Here is a 12,593-nt window from a genome sequence, read left to right as displayed (position 1 = left end):
CCTCTTTCTCCAGATCCCTTTGCTCCAAAGGTCATCTGGTCTCCACAGCTGTTGGCCAGCACTGAGAAGCCAAAGGAAAGCAGGATGAGAGAAACACCACTCTGCAGATGGTTTGTGCTGTTCTCATGCACTTTGTTCACTACACTCACTTCAAGGAAACACTGATCTCATCACACCTACCTGGGACTGAGAAGCCCACTGATACTGTGTGTGTGCCACCCTCTTACTTGGTGACAGGGAATGTGTCCTGCAAGGTGTCAAGAATGTAAAAAATGTGATCAAAGACCACCACCACATCCTCTCTTAGCTCTAAAGTCCATTCAAGATGTGGGATGGGATTAGGCATGAGACAGAAGTTGTCATTTATTTCTTTATTGTCAACTTTCAGCATTCCAGCCTTTGTTAAAATTCAAGTTAATCTCCCTTCATCCCCCTACCTATTCTACAGACAATTTGCTGGAAGAAAAGGAAACAATTGCCAGAGTCTGAGGACTATGTCCTCCATCCTGGTGCCAGTGCAGGCAGCTCCCTCACCTTGCTGCTCCCTCTCCCACACCAGGCTGTGCCTTGACTGTGCCAGAACAGCTGCTCATGGGGTTATGTGAAGCAGACTGAAGAGCTGGTTTGGGTTAAAAATAACCAATGCAACGAAACAAAGCAAGACAAAAATAGTCATTTTTAACCAAGAATGCTTCCCTGACCCAGCCAGGCCACCACACGTCACACAGCCACAGGCTGGCCAGGCTACACCTTCCCCATGGTCATGCGAGATGTGCTGCTGGTTTTTCACTGCATCAGAATCCAAGGCACTGCAAGGAGGTCCAGGCTGCCCTGCCCAGAGCCAAGGGGTGAACAGAGAACTTCAGCTTCTCAACACATGTCCCATGGGGTCCCACAGCTTGCCAGGCAGACTGAGATTAATGTCACAGAGAGCTAAGTGGCAACAGGTTATCTTCCTTCAACGAGGGCAAACCAAGTATTTCAGACCAGGAATATCCAAACTTTTTAAGGGGACTTTTTGAAATTAGAGACTTCAAGTAGGAATTTTTTAGGGCATTCTGTCCTACTGAAAAATTAATTTCAGTTCAGTTTTCATCCTGAGTCCAAGTGGAAATGGATATTAAACATCTGAATAAAACTGACCAAAAATTCTTATTTTCAATGGAGTAAGGATTATATTTATACCAAGCATAAGTGACGATGGGAACAAGATTCAAGGATCAAACAGGTATTATCACTGTTACAAAAATGTTCTGTAAATGTAATAAAATATCACAGCAAAATATAGTACATTTAATAACTGCTATACAATGCATCATTATGCTATATTGTCATATAGTACCGTGTTAGTCTGTACACACAATTTCAAAATTACATATATGCATGTAGTCACTGCTTGCTTCTTCAATACTTCAATATCATTCTAGTATTATTTTAATCATAAATATTCTTAAGTAGCTTTAGGTGAAGACTTCAGAATACAAGAAATGTTGAAGCAATAAATTTCAAGGAAAATGTATGTAAAGGGCTCTGTCAGTAGAAGTTAAAAAAGGATCTTGCTAATTTGGTCTTTTTAAAATGCTTTTTCTAACAGACAAGTAGATTAGAATTTTATTGCCAGTGATGGAAAGACTCAAATATTTTATAAAAAACCCTAGAAATATCTCCACCAAATGACAGATTTTCTTCTTCCTGTAACATATCTTGCTATTTTCTTGATCAATCAAAGATCTGCTACTCAGATATAAAAGCTTTGTATTGCAAGCGTTAGTCTCATGCAAGGATTTATAATAATAAATCCATATGACTGTATAGATACAGTCAATGCCACAAAAGATACACTGAACAGGCCACAAGGTACTGGGGGAAAGTGCAAAAAAAGAATTCACAGCAGGTGAGAAGAAGCTGAAAAGGATTTCTGGATGAATTATGGATTTACAGAAAATAGGGCTGAAGAGAAGACCATAAGAGATCTATACTTGGACCAGGACTCAAAATTTCTGTCTTTTTTTATTTTCCTTAATTGTTATGCTATTTTTTAAGACCTACCTCCCTAAGTAATCTACTCTAATTCTTTGTGTCCTGACCTCTTAGCATGAGGCTGGGAGGAAGTTTCTGCTTCTAGTTTTAAACCCTTACATCCTGCCCACCACAGCCCAGATTTGGTGAACAAAGTATTCCTTTTCCACAATAGACTTTTCCACAGGTTTCAGGAGCAATTTAAAGCATAAAAGAGAGAAGTTATAATGAAGAAAGAAAAGGTTAAATGGAACAGAGCTCTGTGAGCAGAATAGCTGGATGTTATTTATCCAAAATAAACAACAGGGACTGGATGAAAAGCACTGGGAGTTACTGGAGGAATGAGTGAGGGTAATAGTGAAGAATCAGAAAGAAATAAGATCCAGGATTTCATGGAACAACTTAGAAATGGGTTATGTGAGGGCAGGTGAAGCAAGTACTTCTGGGAAGAGCAGAGACATGATGGCATGCTGAAGCCTTTGCTGGAAGTGATCTGTCCTTTTGAACAGTAATGATTTCTTTCTCTTTGGTGTTCCTGGGATGAAAAGGCCTCAGATACATGCACAGTATCTGCTTCCCTCCGTTGTGCTCGTATGCCCAAGGAGAGTAAACATTAACCAAACTCAATGCAAACAAGAGGCAAATACCTACTTTAAAAATACCCTGTAAGCCTGGGTTTGGAAACCACTGCACTTACAGAATATGTGGGAGTGACTCATTTCTACCATAACCACCCAATGATGTTCACTGGACAATTTCTTACCTAAAACATATGTGCTCAGAAAAATTGTTTTTAATCACAAAACTTGCTTTAGCAGAGCCTGCAATAGGTAGGACTGCAAAAGACTAATAGTGTACAGTCCCCCTAATAAATAAGGGCTTATGAAGAAGATGCTCCACATTGGATTATGGATTTCTGAATACGGATTTCTTCATAATGTTCAGCAAATTCCTAGAAACCCATCCTTGCATGGGAAGGACAACGTGAGGAACCCACACAGCACAGCTTTTTCACTCAGAGGCTTTTGCACTAGGAGGGCAATCTTTGAAAATTGTGAAGCTCAGAGCCTGTAATCAGTGGTTTGCCACTGTTATTGGCATCTTTTGTCATCTGCTCTGCAGTGGTTCCTGCAGGTCAGCTCCCGTGGTGCCCAAGCTAACCTCTATGTAGGATTGTGGAGTCCAATGCAGAGCCCGAGCCCTGTCCAGGGCACAGAACTGATATTTTGGGTTGTCCTATTCACAGCAGTGTTTGATTCTCACAGAAGCTACAGAAACTCAACTTTAGGATACTACACCTCCACATTTGCCTGGATTTCCTCCTCTCTTCCTCCCCGTGGGTGTCACAAGAAGCTTAAAATAGCCTTAGATTTGCAGCACTTTTCCTGTGCTATTTATTGCAGATAATTTAAAAAGGTAGGGGGAGAAAGATTAGTAACTGAGGCAGTATTTGTAAGTCTAAAGAAATCATTATAATGGTGCTATCCTATCTCAGGATGAGCTGGACCTCTTGGACCCAGAGGTGGGAGTTTTAATTCCACAGTCTCTCCTGATTTGGCTGTTTCAGAAATGTACATCATGTTAAGAAATTAGGAAGCTGTGTCTCCTTTTGTCTCAAGGGATTTGACTTTGCTCACCATTCTGCCTGTCCTCTGAGTCTTTTGAAGAAAAAACAACAACGCTCTCCTACTTGCCACTATTTTATTGTGTATTTTTGAAGGAAGAACTCTGTCTACCTTGAACAGATCCCTCAAGACAATCTCCAGTGCACATAATGACATATGAAAATGAATTGAATGCTCTGAACATTGTGCCTTTGCTTCATAGGCCAATTCTGCCAATCTGCCACAATTTGTGATTCATCAAAGTAGACCTTGTCCTTAGACAGGGAACTTTAATCCCCCTCTTTCCTCTGTCAACCTAACAAAACACTAATGCTTAAGGAACATAATATTGTGTATTTGCTGATGTAAAAGGTTCCTGGTATGAAAAAAGCAGCTTTTCCCCTACCACCCTGTGGTGAGAGGCAGACTTTGCACAGCAAGGTGATGTATTATTAGAACTAGCAAAGTCCACAGAATTCCTTCATGAGATTGAAACAAATTCTGTTTCATTTGTGACTGTGTTTGTTATTTTTGTTAAACTGCCCCCCTCTCATGTCCTATCCCAAGAAGAAATCCTGTCAAGAAGGATTATTTTTGGCCAATTCTCCTTCAAAGAGTCATAATCAATAATCTCTTACAGAAGTAAACCTTTGGGAACACAGTAAAGAATGTTAATCATAGTTCCTATGGACATCTCACTTTCTCTAAAGGCAACAAATGAAATATTAAAAACTAAGTAGCATTTAAACAAGTCACTCACCATGAAATCTGTCTCAAAGCTCACACACTAATCAAAACCAGAGCAACACAAGGGACCCTGGCTTTATAAAAATAATCTTTTCTCCTATATCATCAATTTCATAAAAAAGCCTTCAAAATCCACAAGAGTAAAACTGTGTCTCACTTAGAGAGCAAAGAAAAAAAAGTGTGTGAGCATTTCAGGTTTTGTAAAGGAAGTAATGTAGCAAATTGTAGGCTTCTGTAAATCCATTTAAGTAAGCCAAGTTAAATACATATGGCCTACAAGGTTGTGGGGTGGGAATTTGGTAGGCTCTAGAAATTCAGAAACATTATAATCTCCTTACTATCACTTGTAAGTGGGGTATTACTCCATATTTTTTCAGCATTAAGTGTCTTATCAATATAGACTCTCAAAGAAGAGCTTCAGATTTTGTTGCCTACCCTGAAAACCTTCACTTGGAAACAACACGTGCTGTTTATCAGTCTGCAGCAGAGCTACATATACAAATACACATTTTCTGTCATGATCGCATAAATTGAAATATCCCATAGTACTTCTCCTGCCAATATCTTCCTATAAAATTATTATGGACCCTGTGCATACTTGGGTAGGTCTGTGATCTGTCAGGTATTAGAAGTAATCATCAGGATTACTTGCTTCTGCAGCTGTGAGCAGTTACAGAAGGTGATGCTGATACTCAAGAGTTAGGCCATACAAGACACTGCAACTGCTTTCTGTTCTCCTCATTCCCTTCTCATCCCAGAAAGAAATTACTGAACTTCATGGAGTCAGGAGCAGGTTTCTTCATTGCAAGAGCGGAGGAAGATCCTTCCTGTTACAGGTGGTGAGGCATTGGCAGTCACACAACCACCAACCAGAGCCAAATCTCATCTCTTGCTAGGCAGCGAGGTACCACAGATCCTCCTCTCTTTTACCTCAAACAGATGGTGGTGACTTTTCCTTCTCTCCTTTTCCCTTTGCTTCTGGCTGCCCTGGGTGAGTTCCTCTGCACATGACCTCTGTATTGTCCATACCGTGCTGAACTCACTAAACCTGCAGGCAGAAAAGCAAAGAGCTGCCCAAACAACCAAAAGGGATGGCAGGATCCAGAGAGAGCCCCTCCTGTGCAGGAGATGTGCATCCAGTGCATCAGGGGCTGGGGAGCCAGCGCTGCACTGCATTTGTCAGCCAGAACAGGACTTTAAATACTCCAGACAGCTTAACCCATACAGTTCCTGATACAAAGCCAGCTACAATTTCACTAGAATGAGTATTATATATATATATACATGCTGCAGTCCCATAGCTGTGAAAATCGTTCCTATGCAACTGCGTTCTGGCATCTCCATTTAGCTTTTAATTGTGCTTCTATCCTTTTCACTGCAAGGACAACCCAAAACCTGTAGCACTGCCTGCAAACTGTGACAAAGAAAAAGCCATAGAAAAAGCATCACTGCCAGGACCTGCAGGAAACCACCAGTCTGCAAGGCCTGGCATGTTCCTCCTCCTCCCTGGAGGAGTCACCCTCAAAGGTGCCCTCAAGCTCAGCCAGGGGCATGACATGCTTTCCCATCTTTCCCAGCTTTGTACAAAGCCTAATTGATTTTTCAATTTCTAATTTAAGTGAATTTAGAATAATTAAGTTAAATGTCCTAAGTCAGTGAGCTTGAGGCCCTTACTCAGTTCTGTGCCCAAGCACAGGTACAGAATTATTGCTATTCAGAATATCATGTCCTTGAATGTGCTTTGCCACAAAGGTCAGGAGCAGCCAAAAGCACAGCATGGCAAACTCTCTTGCCTTGAGGTTAGTGCAGCAGCTCTGCCAACTGAAGAGCGGGAACAATTAATTCCTAAAGATTACTGTGAGCTTCCCACTTTCCGAGCATATGTGAGGAACATAGGGACAACATTGGCAAGCCCAAATCTGAAAGTCAGGAGATGGACTTCCAAGAACAGGTACACATTCTTCCCTTTCAAGGCAAGGGGGTCTTCAGACGGGTGCAGAGGATGAATCCTCATGCTCTCTACTGTTCCTTCAGGAGGAAAAAGGAAGAGAAGCTTCCCACTGCTCTAGAAAAACATCAATTTACTGAACTCCTCTGTCACCTGTTGGAAAGAGGAAAGAAGTTTTTGCCTAGCACACCTAACTGTAGAACTTAAAACCCTTTTAAGCCTAAACATGAAAATGTGATGTTAATGTTCAAAGTAAAACTAACTAGCAACAAATTCTTTGTCATCAGCTCCTTACTGATGAACTCTAGACCAAATATTATTCATGGGAATCCTTCTGTTGCGACATTTTCAATAGAAATGCTTTGTATTTGACTTGAATGGAAACAGACATCATCCTTTCCATCCATCACAGCAAACAGTGCAAGAATACATCAATGACATCAAGAACATGGTCAAAAGGTTGGCTGTTTCTTTCTAAAATTACTTAAACTCATCACTAGTAAGGATGTGGAAATGAAATGTTCTGTTATCACAAACATCACAGCATCAGAAAGCAATACAAAATCAACATGCAGCAAATACTCCAGTATAGCATTCCAGGTCCATTTACAGTGAGATTAGAGATGATACCAAGCAGGCTGTGAGCCCAAGCATTTGTACATGTGTTCAAGCACTTAAGAAACAAGTAATCTGACTATATATTCTTTGCTGATTCCAGACAAGCCCTCTAGGCTTGTGTTGACCTTGCTGCATACCTAACATTATGCACATTCTTAACTTCTACTATTGCAATAATTCCTATAATATGAGGTATTTCTGTGAGTATTTGCAGGACTGGATCCTAACTCTGAGCTGGTATTCAGAAAGATATTCAGGAAAATTAATCCAAATTAACTAAGAGCTTAATTTAAAGCAGATTAGGTAAAGTGCATTTAAACCTGTAAAGACTTTTCAAAATTAAAGTAGTCTTAATTCAGCTTTGTATAGAGCTTAATCCATTTTTCAATCTCTCATTTAAGTGAATTTGGACTAATTAAGTTGAATGTCCTATGTAAATGAGCCTCAGGCCCTAATTCAGTACTGTGTCCATGGACAGGTATAAAACCATTCCCTGAAACCATATCCAGCTGTTTTCAGTAAAGTGCAAACAGTTACTTAAATATATTCCTGAATCATATTCTTAACAGCTTTATATTCTTAAAACATTTGAGAATTATAGTTTGATGGTAAGGAAAAATCATAGCCCAAAGGGCCAAAAGGCAGATAAATATTTTTCATTTACTGTCCTCCAGATGACACCAATTTCTTCAGTGTGTGTACAAGCAATCTTCAATCATTGTTTTTTGTAGGAAATGTCTGATTGACACAGAATTAATGACTGGTTCTTCAGGCTGGAATTATTTTTTTTTCCTTAAAAGGGGAAAGGAAGATTAATCCTTCATTTTCTGGAAAGATTTCATAAAGGGTGTTGTTTTCTCAACCCAGACTGGTAAAGCACCATATCTATTCCCAATGGAAAAGATGAATTTCAGTAATCGTATTTATCTAGGATTTTATATCTCAGATTTTGCAACCCTTTTTACAAAGCTCCCTTTACTTGGAAGTGTTTTAATCGAAATTATTTTCTTGCTGGATATAGAGGATGTAGAGCAAGAAAGTGGAAAAAAAAAAACAAAACAATGCAAAAATCTTAATAACAAGGTCTGAATAGGCACTAAAGTTAAGTTTAAATATTCAATGTCAGATATATTTGTGCTTAACTACTTCACAGAAGAGAGGTAAAATTTTGTGATAGTATTCCTGCTAGCAGTGTAGCAGCAAAAGCATACTAAGAGGCAAGTTGCCTCTTAAATAAAATTTGCCAACTAAATTAGGCACTGAGCCAGGAAGGCTATTCAGAGAGTCACGGAGCTTAGGCAGACATCCCACGTCTGCTTACTCAGAGTGGATTGGAGAAGTCAACTCACACATGATACAGCTCAGCTCTTGATCCTTCCAACTTCCAAACACAAATTCTTTCAGCTTCCCCAGAAACTTGAAGTGTCCTGTTCAACAGAGCACTGGACATCAAACTCCAGGATGCTAAAGACCTGAGGTGTTATGAAGTGTAGGTAACACGTATTGTAACAGAGAGAACCAACATGGTTGTATTTCCATGCAGCTGAGTCCATGCAAACACTCTTCAGCTCTCAGCCAGGCAGGAGCATTTCTGGACGCAAGCTGGCAGAGATGCCTACTCAGCTTACTCAGACACCTTCACATGACCTTCCCTTACCTGAATGGATATTATGGGTGGTAGCAGATTGAATATGTGACCCACAGCTCACTGAATGCCATGATGTTGTTATGAGTGTTGCCCACAACAAAACTGAGATTTGAGAGCTCTCTCCATCAGTTTCACCAAGTGTCTGTATTTTGGTTAGTCTTCCTCAAGGACGATGAGTTCTTCCCCAGAGAGAGGAAGAACTTCATATTTTTTAAACTCATGTGGAGTAAGAGGGAGAATTTCACCCTGTGTAGGTCCTTCAAGCATGTTTATGAACATCTTCGGTGAGCACTGTAAAGAAAGAGGAAGCGTAGGTATTGAAAAGAGATTCAAGGGCAATTATTGCCATCCTGCTCAATGACTACCTAATTCCTGCTGCCAGGAAAACAAGTTGTTTGTCCGTCCTTTCTGTTACTGCCTTTCACTACATTGTTTTTCTACTGTCTGGTGAAGTTACTACTATCACCTCTCCCACTCTAATAAAAAAGTGAAAAGATATTCACAAGAATAGACATGGTTGCCTTCCACAGTGCAGAATGGCCGTGTTGTGAACGGCCGTCAGCAGCATAATGTGCAGGGGAAACTGCTTGTAAATGGGGCTTCTTTGTGATTCCACTATCATCGTTTCCAAAATTTCCATGGCTCGCTTTTAGTTGAAGAGACGTTTCTTCCACACTGAGACAAAAGTACTTTTTAGATGTGTTTGAAGGCTGTTAGCCACCACCACATGCCATCCATTCTCTCCTTGTGTTCTGTAGCTGCTTCACATCAAGCACCCAGTGGTCTCTGCACTTCCCGCTGCCTCCTCTTGAACCAAAAGCTTTTACTATTCTTCAGTTTGCAGATGTGGTGCAGATGAGGAGCAGTGCCTAGCTGAGGTGTGTTCACTAACAGAATCGCTCCAGACACAGAAAAGAGGCTTCTCTCGTGCACGCATTAAGCTGGCATTAGAATTTCACTGGCATCTAGATAACAAGGACATCCACTTCCCTGCAAAACATGCTCAGAACTCGCAGCCATGAAATGGACTTGATAGCCTTTAAATTCTGTTTTACTGTGCTGGCTTCCAGAAATGGCTTGGAGCCGATGTGGCAGCTCATTAACACTCAGTTAACACTTCTCTACATAGCACAGCGCTGACTTTTACATTCTCCTGTTTTCTGGAGAGCAATGCGTGGGCAATTAAAGGAGGGGTAATAGCTTAAGAGATGCAAAATATTATGAACAAATCAGTTTTTAAAACACTGAAAACAAAAATCCACAATGCGCTGAAAACACCATTTGTGATTATGGAATCCAGGAGAGGCATTACTTTTACCTCTCCAAGTTTCCAGTGCGTGTTGTTTCTGAGAGTCCCAGCTTCAGGTATCAGTGACAGACATCTACACAGGAGCAGTTCATTATCTGAGGAAGCAACCCTCTAAATAAGCTTCTATTTTCAATCTTACAGCAGCATCTGTTTTATTTAAAAAGCCTATAGCTCGCTTTTAACTTTTAGGCTGCAAAAACAGGGAAAGTGCAACTCAAACTTCCTCTGATGCTGTATCCTTCAGCTCTGGAAGCCAGAATGATCTCTTCTTGCAAATAAATCAGTAAAAGAGAAAGTGAAAATGTCAGACTGCATTTGATTGCCAGAAAACCAACTCTTTCCCACAATAAAAGAGAATAAACTCCATGTGAAATGGGGATCTTGTCTACAAGTTGCCTCAGACCTCAGACAGCACAGTGAGAGCGTGCAGGAGATTAATAGGCAGGTTATCTTCCAGCCCACCCCACTGCAATGTCTGATGTGCTAATGAGTGGCCTTGTTCTGAAATCCCACTTAGGCTGCTCTCCATCCATGTGAAACCCAGCCCAGCAGACTCCCAGATTCCAGTGAGGGATTGGCAAACACCCACCTGCCAGCCAAGGAGGAGGAGGGCGTGCTGAAGGTGGCCAGTAGATGCACTGACAGCCTGCACAGCTCCCCATGGACCCCCAGCTCTCCCTGCCTCAATGACTTCTATCCAATGGGCTCTCCTGGAATGCTCAGCAGGAGCAAAAAGTGCCTCTCTCTGCACAGGACTTCGGTGGGCAGCACTTTCCTTCTTCCCCCATGGACCAAGACTGCCAGGAGAGAACCACACTTTTTGACAGGAAGAGGTACCCCTTGCACTCCCCAGCTCTGCAGGAGCTCGTGAGTCTTTTAAAGCTCCTTTTCCTACTAATCCAGGCACCAATGTCCTGTGGGAGAAGGGGCAGCAGAGCTGCACCACCGCAGAACTCCACCTGGTCCAACCAGCCCCATTGGAAACCACTGTGGGTGCCTCTCCGTGGCCCTGTGTAGTGGCAAGTAAACAAACTCACACAGCACATTTGCAAAGACAGTTTTTCAGCTCTGCCAGAAACATCCAGGCACAGATTGAGTCATTAGGCAGATTTCAGCTGGATGGCCATGCACGAACTCTGGCGTGTGGCACATGGAAGATGTTGGGCAGCAGCTGAAGGAGCAGCTCCTGGCCTCTGGCAGGAGCTTCTCTCATGATGAAGAACCAGTCCCACCTGTGGCAGCTAAGGACACTGAGATTTATTTTGGAAATGTGATTGCCAGCAGATAGAAAGCAGTAGAAGCAGTGAAACAGCATATATTCAGAAATAAATCTCTTTTTGGCTACAGTGTCCAAGAGGAGTGCCACAGATGTGTGGGCACAGATGGGACAAAGACAAGCCTGATGCAACCTGGGGTTTTATTCGTATCTGAAAAGGAAGCAACTAAAGTGTAAAGACTTTTAATGACCTCTGCTCTTCCCTTTTCCTTTCTCTCCAGTTAGCCCTTAAAACACTCAGCTGCAGTCATCTTTCTAGTGATCAATCAGTGCTGGATCTCCTGGACATTTCCTTCCCAGAGATTTGTATAAACTGCAATCCATCACAATACCATCTTTGGGATTATTTTTTCAGATCTACCAGTAATTTGGTGAGGTTTGATTTGAAGTATTGATCTTTATATAAGTTAAAATTTTGACATCTCCATATTTAAATTCTTCTGTTATTCTTACCTATTTTATCTTCTGGACATGGGAGGCCCAAGTTTCCAGGAAGCAGAAAAAGCATTTTATTTACCCCAGCCATAGAAAAAGCAAAGCAATCTCACTGAATATTTTATATTAAAAATTCAACTTTGCACATCCTTTTACAATCCAACACACCTCAGATCCAAAATACAAAATATTTGCATGCTATTATGTTGGCCAAATGTGACTCTTTGTTACAGCAAAATAAAAAAAGTCCAACTTGCCACAGGAAGCACCTTCTCAATTTAATACCATGTTCCTGCTGAAGTTCTTATTTGACATAGAAAAAAACAGAGTTTTTTTTTTCTCAAAATCAGCCAACCTCTGACAATTAAAGTTTGGTAAAAGGTCTAAAAAAAAGTTATAATGGGGAGTGTCAGGTGAGTTTAAGTGAAAAAATTACTACCTGCTTCACCTGTAATGTCTTCATTATTAGGACCTTGGATATTACATTGAGAGTTGCTCAGATTAATATTCCTACATTAATCTCTTTTGGTGATATTGGAAAAATGACTGTGAGCTAATAAGAACTCAGCACATGGGAGGATCAGATTTTATATAAATGAAGTATTTTTTCTGGGTCTTTGGCACATAGCTACATGCATAAGAAGCAGAAAATAGGACAAAACCATCAAAGTAATATATGAAATCACGTGATGGTGGTTTATTAAAAGACTTACAGCTGAATAATATGAATGCCCCCTTTTTTTGCCTCTATATGTGATGTACCATCCTATCTCCCATGGCTCTTTGAAGGCAGAGGATCCAGAAGTAACAGCTGAATTCTCAAACCAAAAAGCCAATGAACTGGAATATTCCCTTCAAAAGGGATGATGTGGTTTTATTGAAACCACTCTCCGAGTGGCTGGCTCTCAGAGTGTGGTGGGGGAGCCAGCCATCTCTTGGAACAGATTTGGCATAAATGAGGAATAATCCAAGGCAGCATCCATGCCAAG

Source organism: Vidua macroura, chromosome 2 (genome assembly GCF_024509145.1).
Source record: "Vidua macroura isolate BioBank_ID:100142 chromosome 2, ASM2450914v1, whole genome shotgun sequence".
Lineage (NCBI taxonomy): Eukaryota > Metazoa > Chordata > Aves > Passeriformes > Viduidae > Vidua > Vidua macroura.
Note: the sequence above shows the minus strand (reverse complement) of the source record.